This window comes from Falco punctatus (assembly GCF_963210335.1).
Source record: "Falco punctatus genome assembly, chromosome: Z".
Classification (NCBI taxonomy): Eukaryota; Metazoa; Chordata; class Aves; order Falconiformes; family Falconidae; genus Falco; species Falco punctatus.
Window position 1 is genome coordinate 64,412,228 of NC_137586.1, and position 18,366 is coordinate 64,430,593.

The following is an 18,366-nucleotide window of genomic DNA, read 5'->3' on the forward strand; positions in this document are numbered from 1 at the left end:
TGTAGCAACGACACCTGCTACCCAAATTACTTAGAAAATTAGATTAGGTCAGAGTTGTTGCTTTAACAACTGTGACCAAAACAGTGCTGACTCAAAGGAGGGAACATGAAGCTGATAGCTGCTTTACAGATAACAAGGGCAGAAACACCACCCCAAGCTTTTAGTATGACATTCTATACATAGAATTTGGATCACAGAAAAGTCTGGTAGGTGCCATTTTCAGCATCTGCCATTCTTTCCTCATCAACAAAGTTGATAGATTTTCATTAAAGTTGAAATAAATAGACTTCAATATTTCATAATATAAAACATAGTAGTAAAACCAAAATAATGAACAGAAAATACTTCAAACTCTCTGGAATGTTTTCCACAAACTTTTTAGTGAAATCAGACCAAACCAGCATTTTGGGTGGAATTTTCTTCCACTAGAAAGCTTTTTAGCAAGACCGGTTATACAGTTGTTCTAGGTTTATACAAGTGTAAGAAAAACATGTCTGAAAATGTTTGGGGCTTTTTGAACATGGGTATGTGAGTACAAACTACCTGGCAGTGCAGAATGCACTGGACAACAGGCTCTGAATTCTTCCTATACTCTACAATGGGGAAAAAATGACCCATTATATGTATCACTAGTACCTGTTGAAAAAGTCAATAAAAATAAGAAAATAATTTCTTATTACTGAAACTCTCTTAGGACATTGTCAAAAAGGACCAAAAATATAAATTACAATCCAGCTTTTGCAGCCACAGAATTTTTGAACAGGTTTTTGGTGCAAAAGCAAAATTCAGGCCCTAATTAAGCAGTTATTTAACATACACAACGGGACTTTCACAGGCCTTAGAAACAGAACCTCGCTAACAAGGCAAAACACTTCACCTCTTTTGTGAAGTGCTACAATCTCAGTTCATGCTTTCAGCTCTTATTTGCCTCCATAATCCTAAACAATGAGATTTTTAATAAAACGGATGAACATTTCAGCTTCTTTTATCCATCATTCAAAGCAAGCATTTGGAAAACCATACTTTCAAAGGACAGATGTGATTTACAGGGAAGGTAACTCTCAAAATGCTGAGCCATAATGAGAACTTTGTTGAAGTTTGTGAGTTGGGGAAAATGATAGAGTTACTGCTAGTAATATTAAATAACATTACTTGTATTAGTGTCTTCTGCCAAAGAGGGAAGCACACCTAGAATCTAACTTGGCTAAGTATCAGTACTTCTCTTCTGAAGCTGCAAAATTCTGGGCACAAGGGGGTTCAAATACTCCATCAGCTTTTTCAGTGCTACAGTAACACAATAATGGCAGATACCATACTCATTGCATAGTCTATATATACACTTATATCTGAAATGTGTATTTTTCTGGGGTACAGCATTCCACAAATAAATAGGTACAGAAAACAAAGCATCCATGAGTCTGTAATTGTAGTACCATCCAATCTTCTTTTGCTTCCATTGGATCCGATAGTGTCAATGGTAACATTACTTACATTTCAGCAGATTCAACAGTAGGCATTAAGAAACTCAGTCATCACCAGGAAGGCAAAAAAACATGTATAAGAAATTAGAACCACTGAAGTATGCCTTCCTGGCATGTATTTTGCATCAGCTCAGAGTCTCTTAAACTGTGCAAGCAGGTCTGAATTGGTCAAATGCAATGCAAATCTAAGAAACAGATACTGTATGGAGAGGTTAAGACTACCCCAGACTTCCCTGTTAAGGTTTGCCCACAAAAGGCATTTTGGATTTATCAGTTTAGGCACAGAGCTCTAACACGGAGAGAAAACATAATTATAAACAAAATGCCACAACAGAAATTAAAAATAAAACTAGTGAAATCCTTAACAATCCATGGATTTATAGCAGATTGGTCACATCAGTTTAATCAAGCTCTGAGGACCCTTAGGAGAAAATCTTGCTTTATTTCCTCTGTAATTTTTCCAAGTTCTCTTTTGAAGCACTTACTAGAAATACCCTCCTGTGAATGTGAACAAAAAAGTGCTGCAAATCCCCTGGATTTGCTTTTGCAGTAAGATTTTAGCTGAAGTTCAGCAAATGTTTGCTTTTTTCACAGAGATAGCAATGTGTTTACAATGAACAGTTTTCATAATCTTTTTTTTTTTTTTTCTTTCAGAACACCACCATCTCCCCCCCTTACAAACTGTGTATGCTGACTAACTCTGCTCCTTTCCTTTTGGTGATGCAAGGAATTTCTCTCTTTTCATAAAAATAAGCATGTTAGCATGTATTCATTTGTTCTACTAGCCAACATTGACCACAAATAAGTAAAATAAAGTTCCCCTTATTACATGTAGTTGAAAGGCTCTGCATATCTTTATCCTGAAGCATTTCAAATGCATGAGTATTTCAATTTTCAGATAACAACAGCCTAAAATTACATAGTTTTGTAACAGAGAAAACAAGCTAGATTCCCCATTGAAATTCCATTCTATTTTGCACCAAAGCCCCGGCACAAGGAGAACTCTAAATGTATGCAGACGTGGAAAAGCTTCTTTAAGAGCATAGCACAATCTTGCCACAAATCTTGGCTGAATGCTCCCGCCGTCCACTGTTCCTCCATGTAGTTGGTTTACAACTGATTTCTTCAGTAGGTCAATTGATAATTCCAACACCCCAAAATGTTTCTGATTCTTACCAAGGACTGCTGTACAAATAATTGTTGATTTAGGTTATGGCCCTACTGCTTCTTACAGAAGACTCAGAGCCAGAACATGTATCTTGTGGTGCCTCCTGGCCAGGTACATGCTTTTGTCTGGCTGTCCGTCACAAGGGCAGTCAGTGGTATAGGAAAGTGCTTTCATTTGAAGAAAGGTCAAAAGCATCAGGGAAGAGTGACTCAGTTTCTCAGAAAAGAGCAATTTGTGTCAAACTTACCTTTTTCCTTTAGCTTTGCTAAAGTTTTCAGAGAAAAGGAAAAGTTTTTTGACCAGCCTTTACCAGCCATACCATCTTCTTTTGGATATGTCTAACACAGCAGTGGAGCTTGTGGTGTTAATGCACAGACATTTCCAGGTATCTTTATGGCTGAGGAAGCATTTAACACCCAGAGACTGCAAAACTCTGGACTGCAGACTGCAAACTCTAGGGTTTGCTGAAACCACCAGACCAGGTAAGTGGAATTGCTACATTAAACCATTGCAGTTATGCAAACAAAAATTTCCTACAGAGTATGTTAGCTATTCAGAAGATAAATGTCTTGCCACCCTGCCCCATTTATGAACCTTTCTGTATACAGGGTATTCTGTGTTAAGGCTTTACAGATTTGACTATGTCAGAAGGGAAGGATTTTTTTGGTTGGAATAACAGATCTAAGTTGAAGGATAGAATTTTCCTCACAAATTAACTGTGTTAAGGAATTAAGGAACTCATGCTAAAACTCCATTCAGAACATGAAAACCAGAGAAAAAGCAGAATATCAGAACAAAAAGTGGGTGGACAGAAATAAACACGGAATGCTTATTTTCTTAGCAAATAAAGAAAGAAATCCTAAAACTGCAAGCTGAATGTTATTTTTTCATTATCATTTGTTTTCCATTGGCATCAGAAAATATTAGACTTCGAGAAAACAAAATTGGCATTGTAACGTGAGGATACTTCTTTTCATTGTTTGGATTGTTTTTTGGGGTTTTGGTGGTTTTTTGTTGGTTTTTTTTTGCGGGGAGGAAGGGAAGGGAACAGAACATTTTGAGATTAAATAAATGCAATTTTCTATGTTTATTCTTACCAGAATTAACTGAAGCATAAAAACTACAGAAGTACTTATACAAATAATTTCCCACAGAGAAAAATACCATAAAAAGGATGCAACACAAAAGGGTGTAAACTTCCTGCCATGTTAAAAAATCATATATAGCATCCAGCCTGCTAACAAATTCAGATTCTCTTTTTGCTCAGGAATTACACTGGCCCTGTTAGAAAAGAGTATGTAGTGTTACCTTACAAACAACGGGGAATTATTTTTTTTTAAATGAAAAAACAATATCTTTATATCCTTTAATAAGGATATTGTGAGATACTCTAAAGTCTTAAAACATGGCTGTAACTGCACAGTTGAAAAGAAAGCAAGATTTTTTCTTTCCATGTAGGAAGGCAGAACAAACAAGGGTGATAATGAAGCACTGGGAGAAGAGCAGTGTCTGCATGCATGCTGCGTGCATGAGAAGTTTCCATGGCTTCCTGAATGACCTGGTCTAGTTCTTACATTGGCAGGAAAACAGAATTTGTGGGAATGTAAAATCTTTACCCTATGGGACACTCTGTCTGGTTCAGGGCAGGGACTTGAACCTGTCTTTCAGTTTGAACTGTGTGACCTAACCAACAGGCCACTGAGAGGATGTCCTTTTTCCTAAGGAAAACACATATGTGTGTATATATATATACACATATATATGCATATATGTGTACATATATATGTGTGTGCAAACATGTATGTACATGTATGCACATATATGGGTTTCATCCTGATGGGGAGTTTTAAAATTTTGTGTCTTTGAAAGTTTCAGCTGAAGGTAGCAAAACTCACCTTTCTCCAGGACAAGGTAGACTGACCACCCACACACAGACTGTGTGTGGAAAGCCCCAGGCTGGTTAAAACCCCATGCATCAGTGTCTTGAATTCATGGAATGGTTGTGTAGTCTATACCTGCCTACTGCATTGCCTACTTTTAACTCCTGGCTTGGTAAAGTTGCTGTGATCCCTAATCGCACCACACAGTAATGCTGTGAACTTGCAAAATACTACAGTGCTATGGTTCCAGCTTGGGTCTGAAAAGTCTCAATGAAAAACAAACCTTTTATCACAGAAGAATTTATTGGTAATTATTGGTACTGATTAATCTCTACTAGTTTCAGGTCAGGGGCAGACTCAGACTCACGTGCAGACAGCAGACAGAAGGGTTTGGGTCCTGTGCATCCCACCAGGCCCACCCGAATGAAATAGCACAGTCTGTGTCTATTGCAATAAATGGAAACATACCATGAACCCTGCCCTGGCAAGTTCAGACTGCTTGTTGGGAATGGCACCTGGCCCACAGTAATTCCTGAACTATGCTTGAATTTGTGGGTTTTTTTCTGGCATGGACCAAAACCACATTGGGGATGGCAGGGCAGTCTCTGGCCAAGGAAGGCACCCTGCAAACCCTCCTCTCACCCACAATGGGTCTGTAGGACAGGCTTCCCACTGGCTCACCATCTTACCTTGACAAAGTGGGTAAAGTGGTAAAATTTGCCAGTGCAGGGAAGAATGCAGAGTGTCAACATGCAGAGTACCAAATGGGTGGCACCAAACCCACAGGTTACAACACAAATAACTTTCCCCAGAATTCAGACCAGTTCCACTCATCATTTTAGAGGAAAAAACTATCTCACACGAGCTTTGATCATCAGTAATGGCTACTTTCTGACTGGTTGTCAACACGAAAATTAAAATGGCTGGTTGAGAAAGCACAACAGCCGCTGCAGCAAGGAGAGATTAATCATTTGTTCTGACTAATGAAGACATCATCACTAGTGTAAATCAAACCAGTCAGATATCATTAGCCACTGATGTTTTCCTTAAAAATCAAAATGCCTTTGTCCACAAAAACAAAGGCCAGCATACAAATTTCAGTATATTTATTTTACTAATGGCAAACCTAAAATTATTTCCTTTCTTTTGCAGCCACAGGCCTGGAAATAAATGAAATCCACAGACTTTGCACATTTTATGATAAGATAAACAAAGATATAAAATAGGGAGATAAAACAGAGATGCATTCATGAATGCTAAGTTATTCCGATATTTAAATTAATTACATGGTTAAAGAGTGATTGCCTCTTTTTCTCTTCTACTAACTACAAACCAGAAAAGTGATCAAGAAACACAGCCGGGCATTTATTAATTCTATTCTTCCCTCTACAATTAAACTTTAATCAGTTTCAAAGAACGTTTGGGTTCTGTCCAATGCAGTTGACATGCTTGAAGCAGTGATTAAAGAAAAGAGATATGAACGTTAACTGTAGCAGCATTTTGAGGGGAAATTTGGTCTCTGAAACAGAAATACTTTGCAGCAAAAGAAACAAAGGTTTATATACAGTGGGTAATACAGAAAATCAGTTATAATTTATGTTTCTATAAATAGACGACTGGCCTATTCCTTTTTGGAAAGCAACATCTGCGGAGTTTTATGTAAATGTTTTACCTAATCTGAGCAGTCTTTAGAAAAAGCAAGCACCAGAATTCCTTAACATCATTAACCCTCAACAGATTCATCATAAACAGCCCTTGAAAACTTAAAAGCTGGTGTAAAATTTGTATGATAAAAAGCAAGGCTTCAGTCACAAGTAGCAGGTTTTTAAATCCAAATGTATATTAAGAGATCCAAACCCTTTCTTCTCAAAATGAGAAAGAGTAGCAGCAACGAAAAGCAGCACAGCTTCCCCCTCCCTGCAGACTAGGTGCCAGATGTCAGTGGTCGCACAGATCACTCTTTGCCTTGGGCTAAGCAGCAGGATCTGTCTGCCTTCCCCTGGAGCTGAAATGCAATCCAGAAAGGAAGGATCTGTAATCATGCTACTGCAAAACATTAATATCTGCCAGGCCATGAGAAGCTATGGTTGCCTCGGACATCAAATTAGATCAATTTGCCATCTGGGGTGAACACATGGAAGAACATACAGGGAGCAGTGAGCAACAATTAGTCTCCTAAGGGCTTCAGGAAGGATACTAATCAGTAACACAGAGATCTCATCTCTAGCAGTACTACAGTTTGAAGAACTTCTTCCCTTAACGAGATTTAAAAGCCCCCAACAAATAATGCCCACCTAACAAGGCAGCTATCTGACTGGGCCCACAGATACAGGGAATGGAACCTCAAACCTTGGCTCGCTGCCCTTGACCAAGGTTGCTGGGAGCCTTTGTAGCAGGCATTCCACAAAAACGAGGGTCAAGCACCCTTTTAGCTGGTGCTGTGGAGAAGCCTTCATGAAAGCCAGGCCCAGAGCACATATCCCAAGGGCAGCAGTTTGGGCAGAAGCACGCAAAGGAGGGGTCCTCCCCTGAGTTCAGACCAGCTTTGGGAATGGTGGTGATGTGCCACAGGGCACATTGTCCAGTAGACACTGGAGCAGTTTTCCCTGCCAGGGTAGAGGACACAACATAGGTTCACTGCTCTCAAGCAGGAGGAAACCACTTGTGCTTTCAAGTGAAGCAGCTGGACCCACAGACCCTAAACCATGCAATACCACCATGAAGAAGCAGTGACAGCAGTGGGCGACTCCCTGCTGCAGGGGACAGAGACACCCACCTGCTGACCTGACCTGCTGTCTACAGAATTTTGCTACTTGCTGGCGGCCTGGATCTGGGGCATTGCCAAGGTTTGTCTGACCCTCTGGCTAGTAACCCCTGGTACTTACATGCAGGCAACAATGACACTTCTGGGGCAACCTGGAGAGGATCAAAGGTGACTGCAGAGCTCTGGTGGTGACAGTCAGGGGCACAGGGACCCAGGTGATGTTTCCCTCAGCCCTGCCAGCATGGAGAGAGAAAGAGATAATTGATACTGCGCATCACTAATTGGTTGTGGAGCTGATGTCAGTAACAGAATTTGGTTTCTATGGCCATGGACCCCTGTCTGAAGTTCAACATTTGCTTGAGCAGGGTTTCTGGGACAGGTGACCTCCAAAGGTCCTTTCTGACCTTGGCCAGTTTGTGATTCTGTGAAACTACAACAGCAGTACAGCGAATAGTAATCTGATCCAGGTGGAGGATGATTGTTATCTTAATTTTTGGCTAAAACTACTACTGGCAAAATATGAGACCTAGAATATGGTCCTGACACAACATATTGTCAGAGTTGTAATAGAAAAAAAAATAAATTTAAAACTCAGACTCAGTATCCAGAAATTATTGCCAAGGCTGGACAGTTGGCCAGACTCCAGTTTCTAGAGGGATACATAGCTTTCCAGTCATGGCTTGCTTTATGGGAGATAAAAGAGCAAATACTGCTTCTCCCTCTCCTGAAACAGTCCATCCCAATCCCTTCCGCCCTAGTCCCCCTCTCCTCTGCTGGAGAAGTTTTCTGCCATCCACAGAAGAGCAGCTGAGCAGAAACTGGCAAGAATCTGCTGCCTGTTGCCATTGCCCTTCTACAGTCAAGTGACTGTCACACCATGCTTCCTACCTTACTGGCCTGGCGGCGCGCACGAGTCATTGGGTTACGGACAGTAAGTGAGAGTTGTGCATTGATTGTGAGAATGAGAAAGTTGAGCTGGGATAAATGACCCTTGCTTCCCTATTCTTGCTGCTGAAGGCAACAAAGCAAAATGAAAACAGGGCTGTTAATTGTCCTCTCTCACTGGTGTGAATCAGGCACAACTCCTTAGAGGTCAGTAAAATTACATGGCTATAAACTTGGGTAGCCAAGTAAAGAATCTTCTCCTAGTAGTAAGAATTCAGGGGGAAAGTCATTCTTTATCAAAGCAAAACCAACAAAAGGCCTTACCTCTTCGGATACAGAGCTATCCAATTATTTTGATTCCAGCAAAATTTTGGGATCAGTTCTATTTTATTTTAGAACAGAACAAAGTCAGTTAAGATTGTTTCTGAGTGAGTTGGTAGAAAACAGTGAAACACACAAAGATATCAATATATACTCACACTCTGGCAAAATATAAATAATGAATTTTATGTCTAATTACTACACTGACTCATTGCCACATAAATTAGAAGCTGTTATTCCATAGCAAACCATTTGCTTAACATGGGGCTGCATATATTCTATCAAACAGTTTGTGGGCTTTTTTTCTTCCCCTACTTTAGTTAAACTATACAGCTCCCTTTGGAATTGTTAGATTAATTTGATTTGGTTTATAGTTAGTATGTGAATAGTTCACAGTCCATAGGGTCTAGCTTTCCTTTTATAAATAATTCCCTTTTTATGGTGCAATTAGGATGCTGGGTGTTTTTGCAATGCACCTCAGAGGTAAGCATGACAAACGGGAGATATTAAAAGTTCTGTTACTTTTTCTCCCTGACACAAGCAGAACCTGAAGAATCCAGAATGAGGTTTATAATGCTGTTTCTGAATATATTCAGTTCACACTTTCTACTATGTACCATACTTTTTGTGCTCATGTTTTGCTGTGGTGCTGCATTTGTACTTGATGTTCACCTCCATCTAGGGGCTTTTCTCAATATTGATCTATTTATCTATGCAAGCACAGATCAATACATGCGTTTTGTAAGGAATCTGAAGTTATTTCTGTGAATATTAATAGATGTATACAAAATGCATACAGATATTTAAAATGCATCCAAGTCACTACCAAAACTGAATTTATAGCATATGATGAGAATGCAAGACTGCTTGTAGCTTATAATGACTGTATAAAGATAATGAGATGTAGGGTTTTTTTCTAGTGGGCAATTACAACAAAACCTAGTAATGGGTATTTTTATTCTTCTGCCTATAGGAAAAGACATATAACTGAGATACCCTCTAGGCACGTGTAAACCATTTCACCAAACAATTCATTTTTCACATGTGGTCAGGAAAAAAACCACAACAGGTCCTTTACATAAAGGAATACATACAAACACAAACAGGCTTCTTTATGGAACAATGTTATACATCCATGTGAAAAGACTTGGCACCAGGTTTTAAAGAAAAACAAAGTATGTAGAAGAATATAATTCTAGAGAAAGAGACAGCTTGTTACAATGGCCAGTTATCAGTCATTTTTTAGTAAAATCTGCAAACCATTTCCTTGGTTGCTTTGTCACAGTGCATGTGCTAATGTAAGGTCCTTTATTAATAAATGTTCCCATGGCCATACTGAAATGTCTGACTTCTCTCCTCTTGCTTAGAAAAGTTACAATCACAAAACCATGGAACAGAAACAGCATCGTGTGACAAAGGTAACAAATCACACATCATACACATCAAATACTTATATCTTCTGTCAATCTTTTTCATTATTCTGATGTATTTCTCCTCTAAATGAATAAAGTGCTTGAACAATTTTTAATAGCAAGCAAAAGAATGCATTTTAATCTATCTGCATGCTGTTAACAGAGTGCAAACAGAAAAATGAACTACAATCAATGAATACATCATTTGCAATAATGTGTTCACTGTTAGAAAAGATAGCCTTGTAGAAACTATGAAATTACAAATCAGACCTTAAGAATTAAAGTTCCGACTAATACTCCATTTACACAGGAAAATAAGCCCAGTCAAATACCATTTGCTACATAAAATAAATGTACTTTCACACCATAAAAAATCAGAACTCCACAAGTGCTGATGCTTGTCTACTCCCATTACAACACTGTCACCAGCTCACACTCCATGTGAGCATAAGGGAATGAAAGTACAAAAGAAATGGAAGTGGTCTGGGGTCAGATTTGCTTTGGCACATGAGGTGGGAAGCAGTGACATGCCACCTTCCCAGCTCTGTCCTTCCTGAAGGGGATGCTTGCCTCATCCAGGGAAGCTCTCCAAGTTCTAAGACTTATACAACCTTTATTAGACATCTCGTTTGGTTAAATAACCTAATCTGTGAATTAGGCTTTCTGAAGCTGCAGGCTTTCATGGTGAACTCTACTCCACCTCACCTCTCAAAAGAAAGTGAAGTATTTATCAGTCATTAGTGCCTGTAAGATCCTGTGTCTATGCAAACCTATCAATATCAGAAACAGAGAACCCAAGGTCCTGGAAACAACTGTCCCACCAGACTTCCCTGTCTGTCTCCAGTTGACATTATTCAGCTGTATCAATCACCATTAGGCTATTTAGAAGGTGGGGATAATGTTGCCTTATGGGAGGATTGGTGCTAGGGCATAGAATGCTTTGCTATGTGCAGCTTTGTAACTGGGGAAGTGGACATCCTTGAGCTCTTACCTGCACTCTTTGATGTCAGACAGTGAGCTGGTCCAGCCACATACGGCAAATACTGTCTTGAAAACTTAACTCAGTAAGGAATGAAAAGCCTTGGGAAACTCCACTGTTAACCTTGAAAGAGAATATTTCATTACCTAGGCTCAGCTGGCTCCTTATCAAATGTTACTACATGAGGAGCCTGACTCTACCCATTGAGCATCCCCCAAAGCTCAATATAAAGAAATGCCCCTATATTTCTATTGTACCTATGTGCTTTGAGAATGCATATCCTCATAATATCTTTTCTTCTTTTATTCTTCTCACTGGCTGTGCTAGTGTATATGTATGCTGTACAGGCATGTTCCTTACTGTATTACCAGAGGCTTATGGATTCCATGAACAGCTTCCAATTTCTTTTATTATCCATTTTATGTTTTTCTTGCATAAATGCAGAAAGAGAGCTCACGGAGAAAAGAATGCCTGAGGACGCAAATGAGGACTTTACAATGAGGGGAGGACCTGGAAATGGAAGGCTGCCTAATAGAGTATGCACACTCTATTAATACACTCATTTAAATACTAAAGCTGAAGCCACACTGCCTGGAACTGAGCAAGTCAATTTTTGCTGGTTTTTTTTTTAATTAAAAAACAAATTATCCATCGGGTTGAAAAGCAAATTGTCATTCTGCACACTACTGAAAAACTGTGGTAAACATAAATATCTGCTGAAAACAAGCACATTTTGCGGGTGGGGGTAAGTAATCTTTTTAAAAGAACTTGCTTGTTCTCTCCATAAACAAAATCTCTTTTGTGTGCATATGTGCACAAAACTCCCATCTGTCAAATCCAGTCATGACAAAAATGCATGATTTTTCACTTTTTAAAATAAGAACCTGAGTTCTACATGCACTGGTGTAGACAGCTGTGTACCTTGTACATATGGCTGCTACTGAGGGCACTACGAAGACAGAGAAGAAAGCGTGCAAGCAGCAAGTAAAATCATGCTACACACACACATACATACACTAGTATATGAAAGCTAATCTTTTCCTTCAGTTTCACAGTGCTATGTCCTTCTCACTTACACATTTTCGATTAAGTTCTCCAGAGCAGCCACTGCCTTCAGTTGATATCTTTATGTTAGTGAACACATTCTCAGACCTTAATAAGTAGTCAGGGATGCTGTGCAGATTTGTGGCTCACAGTGAGAGGGCAGCTCAGAAGGGAAGTGTACAGAGAGATGTGAAAAAGCTGTTCAGACACAGGAAAGTCTGTGGGCTGGGGATGTGTGAAGAGGTTGCATTCTTATTTTAGATTTGGGGGATGCAATACTGAAGAAAACATCAAAGATTTCTTCATGTGCTGAGAAATGCTGAAATGTTGAAATGGAGAATCAATGGCCTAGGAATAAGAGAAAGACAATGATTTTTTACTGGAGTATTTCTAAAACTGCAAATGTTGTGCCAAAGTTTTAAACAAATTTCAGATTTCTGGGCATTTTTTTCCCCATGATATTGGAAAAATAACATGGAACCAGCAGTGGAAACATAGGCTTTTTGTGACCTGGCTAGTTGAGTGAGAATGATAGATACATTCCTCCTTTCCTGTTAAACAATAATATTTTCCTGTCCATTTCCATCTTTTCAGTGAGAAAATGGCCCCATCTCACCTAACTTTGGAGGACAATACACAAAAGTCTTGCTCCTGGGAAGCAATGGCAACACCACTGCAGCAGAGTTGTACCATTAGACAAGCTTCTCTCCCAGAAAAACAAAGCTGGAGCAGATTTGAACTGTACCTGTATTGATCCTGAAGACATCAGGCAGCCTCTACACACACCAGCCTTCCTAATGGAAAACTGGTGAGAAACATTAATGAAGCAAAACATGTTTTGTTCCACCATCGTCTTTCAGACAAGGAAGAAAGACTGGAACACAGCAGGAAAAAAAAAAAAAAAAACCAAGCAAAAAAACCCCAAAACATTTAGAGGATAAAATTGGAACCAGATACGAAGATGTAAAATGTTCTTTTTTCATGTTTTTGCCTAATTCAGACTTGAACTCTGTCATTCAATTTGGCAAGTCTATACAAATAAAACCAGAATATTTCTTTTTACTTAATTTGATCTAACGTATTTGTCAAAAAAAAAAAAAAAAAAAGTCTAAAAGCCCTCCCAGCCAGAATGAATCAAGACGTTGTCCTAGAATTTCATGTGTTGTATTATTTTATTATGATAGCATAATAAATCCAAGAAGTGTGGTCATAATCAGGAATTGGCACTACGTAATCAAGAGACCTCAGCTATGCTCTCCTCTGCACCTGTATTAACTAGACATGGCTTGCAATGCAGGCTTCTATGATTTCAGGCTGGGCAGAAAGCACAACTGCAATAAGAAATTCCAGAGTGGCTTTTATAGTACTTCAGGAAGCATGACTCTCTGCAATTCACTAATGATATCATCTTCTGACACTGTCTCAAATTCTTTTAGTCTCCAGCCCTCAGAACTGAAGATATAAGGAGATGGTCACTGTAGAAATACCAAGAATAGATATGTGAACAGCTAAACAGATGTTTAAAGAGGGAGTTCTTCTGTTAGGTTTTGTTTCAGTAGTTTTTCTGGTTTCTTACTGACCCAGAAAGCAGGATAGGATTTGCACTGTGAGAAGAGTAATTTAGGTTGTTAAAGTTGCACAGATCATTTGAACACAAGCATGATAAATTTCATGAGATTTTAATAGCCAGTATGATGCGTATCCTTCAGCTAGAAGTAAATCTGTCCAGCTCCTTGGTGTTTCTTTGCAGGCAGCATGTCTTTTGCTTGGCTGATTCAAGAAACAGCCTCGGTGCCTATAAACTCTACAATAACATAGGTTATTTTTCAGATTCCCTTCAAGCTCATTACAGTATTCTAGCCATGCCTGCATCTTAGATTTGCTATGTTCAGCAAGGTTGCAGTGGGAATTTCTGGGGAATATGATGGTTATGACAGTATTTGAGAAGGATTTTTAGGCAGGTGTTGAAATTGGCGTTTTCCATGCCAATTAGAGTTTTGTTTCATATCTGAAGGATAAATATTCCTTTTGCTTTTACTGTCAGGGTCTTTGAAGCATATCATAAGGATACTATGTCCTGAGAGTTTCTAGTTGCTTCATTTCAAACTAGATGGTAAACATCCCTTTCCAGTTTAACGCTGCCTGGTAAGAAACCTGGAAAATACCTGTGTTCCTTCTGAAAAAGAAAACCCCCACAACAAACAGACCTTGACAGGACACAGAAAATCCTGATGTGTTGTGTGAAGGTCCCAGGACAATTTCTTTTTTTCTAGCACATTTTTTTCCCAGATAGGAACACAAGGCTGGGGTAGATTGTTACTCATTGTTAATAATGTTTGTTTTCAGTTCTGAGTAGTTTTCTTTAGGTTCTTTAATTGCAAGAATGTGGATGTTGTACACACTCATTTTAGCTCTTCATTCATTTAGCTGCAAGCATGACAATCTTGATCTAGACACATCTCTGTCCCTGCAGCACATTAACAAGAGCTTTTTCTTCATGTGCTGAGAAAAGCTGAAATGTTGAAATGTTGAAATGGAGAATCAATAGCCTAGGAATAGGAGGAAGATAATGATTTTTTTTTTTTTTTTACTGCAGTATTTCTAAAACTGTAAATGTTGTGCCAAAGTTTTAAACAAAATCTGGATTTGTGGGCAGGTTTTTTCCATGTTATTGGAAAAATAACATGGAACCAGCAGTGGAAGCAGTGGTCTAGCTTTTACCTTTTTTTCAATAGGAAAGTAACAAAGGAGTTGACGCAAGGGGAAGAGGGAGAAAAGGACAAAAGGCAGGAAAGAAAGTTTACAAAACCTGCTCATAATCTGAGGATGATATCAAAACCCGATGACAGGAAGGGATAAAAGTGTTCGTCATCTCACTCCACTCCAGCCAGGCTCTAGTCTGCCTCAGCACTGTGACACGTGGGTTCATACTCCCCATGGCCCTACAGATTTAAAGTACGTGTCTGTAAGCATTGGTTGTCCTGTGAGCAACAGACATTTTCTCTGTGTTGCAGTCAGAGTGCATTGCCATCTGAAAAGAGTAAATACTTTCTCTTCGGCACATAACTTCTTGTGTTTCTTCCCATTAGACATTATTTAAAGTGTTTTACTTCCACCCATCCACCTAATTTTGCTTTCCTTTTTTTCACCATTATTTTCATCACCATGATGGTCAGCACTGTGAAGCCTGGAAACAAGGATGTTCTTAAAGCTAAACAGGAGTATCCCTGGGCCCCTGGAAGAATTTGGGAACAAAGGAGTCTCTTTACTGGGTGAGATTCAAGTTACAGCTAATCTGGTGACCAGGAGAGATGCTTCAGAGAAATGATAGTGAGAAACACTTAGACAAGATATCCCCACAATATCTTTAGGACATCCGGTTTATGTCCTGAAGCCTGAAGTTAAATAAACAGAGAGCTTGGCCTTGCTTCAGAAAATGCAAAGTAAGAGACTTTGACCCTAGAGGACTGGAGGTGAAATAATAAAAGCCCTGGCACATCCTACCTTTTTTATTTTGTCTGTCAACCTCCCTTTTTATAGACCTTAATAGCAGTGTTTGTGTATTTTGCCCAAAACTCTGTTAGAAGCAGATTTATAGTCTTGATGTCTGTAACTGAGATTCATACCCTGGTTTTGAGCCACATGCAGAAGAGCTAATGATAGTAATCTTGAGGTCATTCTTATTTCATCTATTTGCCTTTAAAAATAACCATGTCTTCCTACCAGACTCATCACAACTTCATTACAGAAGATGAACACTAAGGGAAAACGCCTCCCAGAATGTGAACCAGACAAGAATAATAGAATCAGTACTTATTTCTTGAATCCATCTTTTCTGTTATCCTGATTGTAACTGCTTCTGTACAGACAGTTATTGATACATGCAACTGGTTTCCGTATTTCTAAGTTTAACTTCTTCATCATATTTTTCATTATTGTGTCAAGCATTTTTATCAGTAAACACTGCATATTTGCAGCTATATTACAGATCATGTTCTATCTGTTTTGCTAACATTTGTATTTATTTTGTAAATGCATTCATCCCATTTGGGTTTTAATAACGATTTTTTTAAAAATCCTTTGAAAAACAAGATCATATTAAGGATAGGTATAAAAGGAGTTGTCTTGTGCTTTTTATCCTTTGGTGGAAGGCACTGCTGATATGTGAAAGATATTCCAGTGCCCTTATCTGACCTGGATACTGGAAACTGTGCTTTGCCTCTAGATTTTACTTTCTTTAGTCTGTCATTTTCTCCAGACTCTTACTATCTGTGATATGAAATGCTGTGCACTGATAGATATTGGCAGGTACTGATTAAAATTCATTTCACATCGCCTGCTATTACTTCAAAGGAACAAAGGACTTTTTTTGAGTCCTCAGAACTGAAAACCTAAGATTTCTTTGAGGTGCTGAGCATGAAACTATGTCTTTGTTTGATAAGCAACATCTGATGATTCCTCTTTTTTCAACTCAACAACTGGCCACTATTGAGAATCCGCAAAAACTGGGTTTTGGTTTTGTCACCTCCAGGTGCTGCTGACAGCTAACAAACTGCTATTTGGCAAGCAGTGATTATCTTACCAATTTCCGAAGGCAAAAGAAAAAGAAAGGTACTGCAGCTTGAGGCAAAGAATTCGTTTTCAGGCTAGCTCAGTATCTTTTGTCTCAAGGGGAGCTGCTTCATTTCCATGCAATTTTCTTCTGTTCAAGGCCATTTACTACCTGGTAGCTAAATCTTGCTCCCCTTTCCCTCTGTTTGCCAGTTCTGTGTAAACTTCCAGTAACTTTTGCCTCCTTTCCCTGATTCTGAACAAGTCCAAGCTGGTTTTGTGTTACAGGCACATGGCACATAAATTGAAATGGAGGATTAATAAAAAAGTTTGTCAACTGAAACTGAAATGAGCCAAGTAAATCCAAACAGAAGACTGCTTGTATTTGTTTCATGATCTGAAATAGTTTTGATTGATTTCCAAGCACCAAATCACAACCAAATATTTCAACAATTAATCTTTGCATGTTGACATCTAAATAATGGAACGATGATTTTCCAGTGGCAGGAGGCAAGCACAGTTCCAGGCAATGTTAACAGGAAGTGTAACAGCACCAGAAATGGAAATCACACCGTGTTTGATGCTGGTGTTTAGTTGCTTGGCCAGGTACATATTTGAAGGCTAAATTTGATTGTTTCTCAACCTGAGAAAGTTACTTAAGATCTTTCCTCCAGCTGTCCAAGCTGGAGAAGAGAAAAACTAACTTACCTGAAATGGCTCCTGTCTGTAGCCACATCTAGTGGTTTTAATCACCAGAGACATATGCCAAATAGATCCTCAGGTCTTGTCTCTGACTAGCTCTTTTCTGATTTCTCTGCACTCTGTTACTGATTGGCAACACCTACTACACAATGCAACTGAAGGCCAAAAAAAAAAAGCCCTTTTGGAAAGGGCTGTGGTCAGGAGAGATGTGAGTCCTATATTTCCAGGGTTTACCTGGGAAATACAACATACTACTAAAGCATTACATTGTCCATTGGTTGATTTAATGAATATATTACTTTGGCTATATTCCAAGCACTCTTCAGACTCTGAAAATCTGTGCAATGAAACATTGGTTTAATAGTTCAGACCTGCTTCCAGCAAAAGGTTCTCCACACTGCCAGTCTTCCCTGGCACATGGCCAATAAAGGCAACCACTGTTGGCTTCATAGATCACACGGTACAAACAGACCTTCCACTCTGATGCTCCAGTCACTATTTAGATGGTCTGTCAAATCTACTGGCTGCAAACTTTCACAGGTAAAAATGGTATCTCCTCTTTCTACAGGGCCCAGTAAAGTCACAGGTCCCAGAAATTGCTATTTTCCCCATTAACAGCAATTAGCCTCAGTCTGCATCAATCCTTAGCCTGCGTCAGCTCCTAAATGTTTATTGCCAGCTGGCACATGGGCATTGGCAATATTGTAGGGAGGCAAAGAAAGCCAGTCCTAGCTGAAGTCAGCAATAACAAATATTAGGAAACCACATGTCTGAGCTAGCAGCAGGGTATGAACAGGATTACAGTTAAAAAGAAATGGAGGGCATGAAGCACGAGTAACCTTGGCATAGGTGAATGAGTTTTGGAAAAATTGAAGAACATCAAAGTTGTCTTTTTCAAAGGTAACTAAATCTTATGCACAAAGCCCAGCTAAGACTAACAGTAGATCTGATGTAATGAATGAAGAAAAACCTGCTTTTTGAAGTACAGCCTTTATACTTGGTTTTCCAGGTAACCTTCTGTGACGGTGCAGAAAACCATAAAGTAACTTTGTCTTTGAGTCATTTGATCTAAGAAGAACACATGTTCCATCAGTGGGGTTCAGCAGGATGGATAAACATCTGGATGGGCAAAATCCAGGACTTTAAAACCAGGATATCCCCGTGTATACACAACACTAA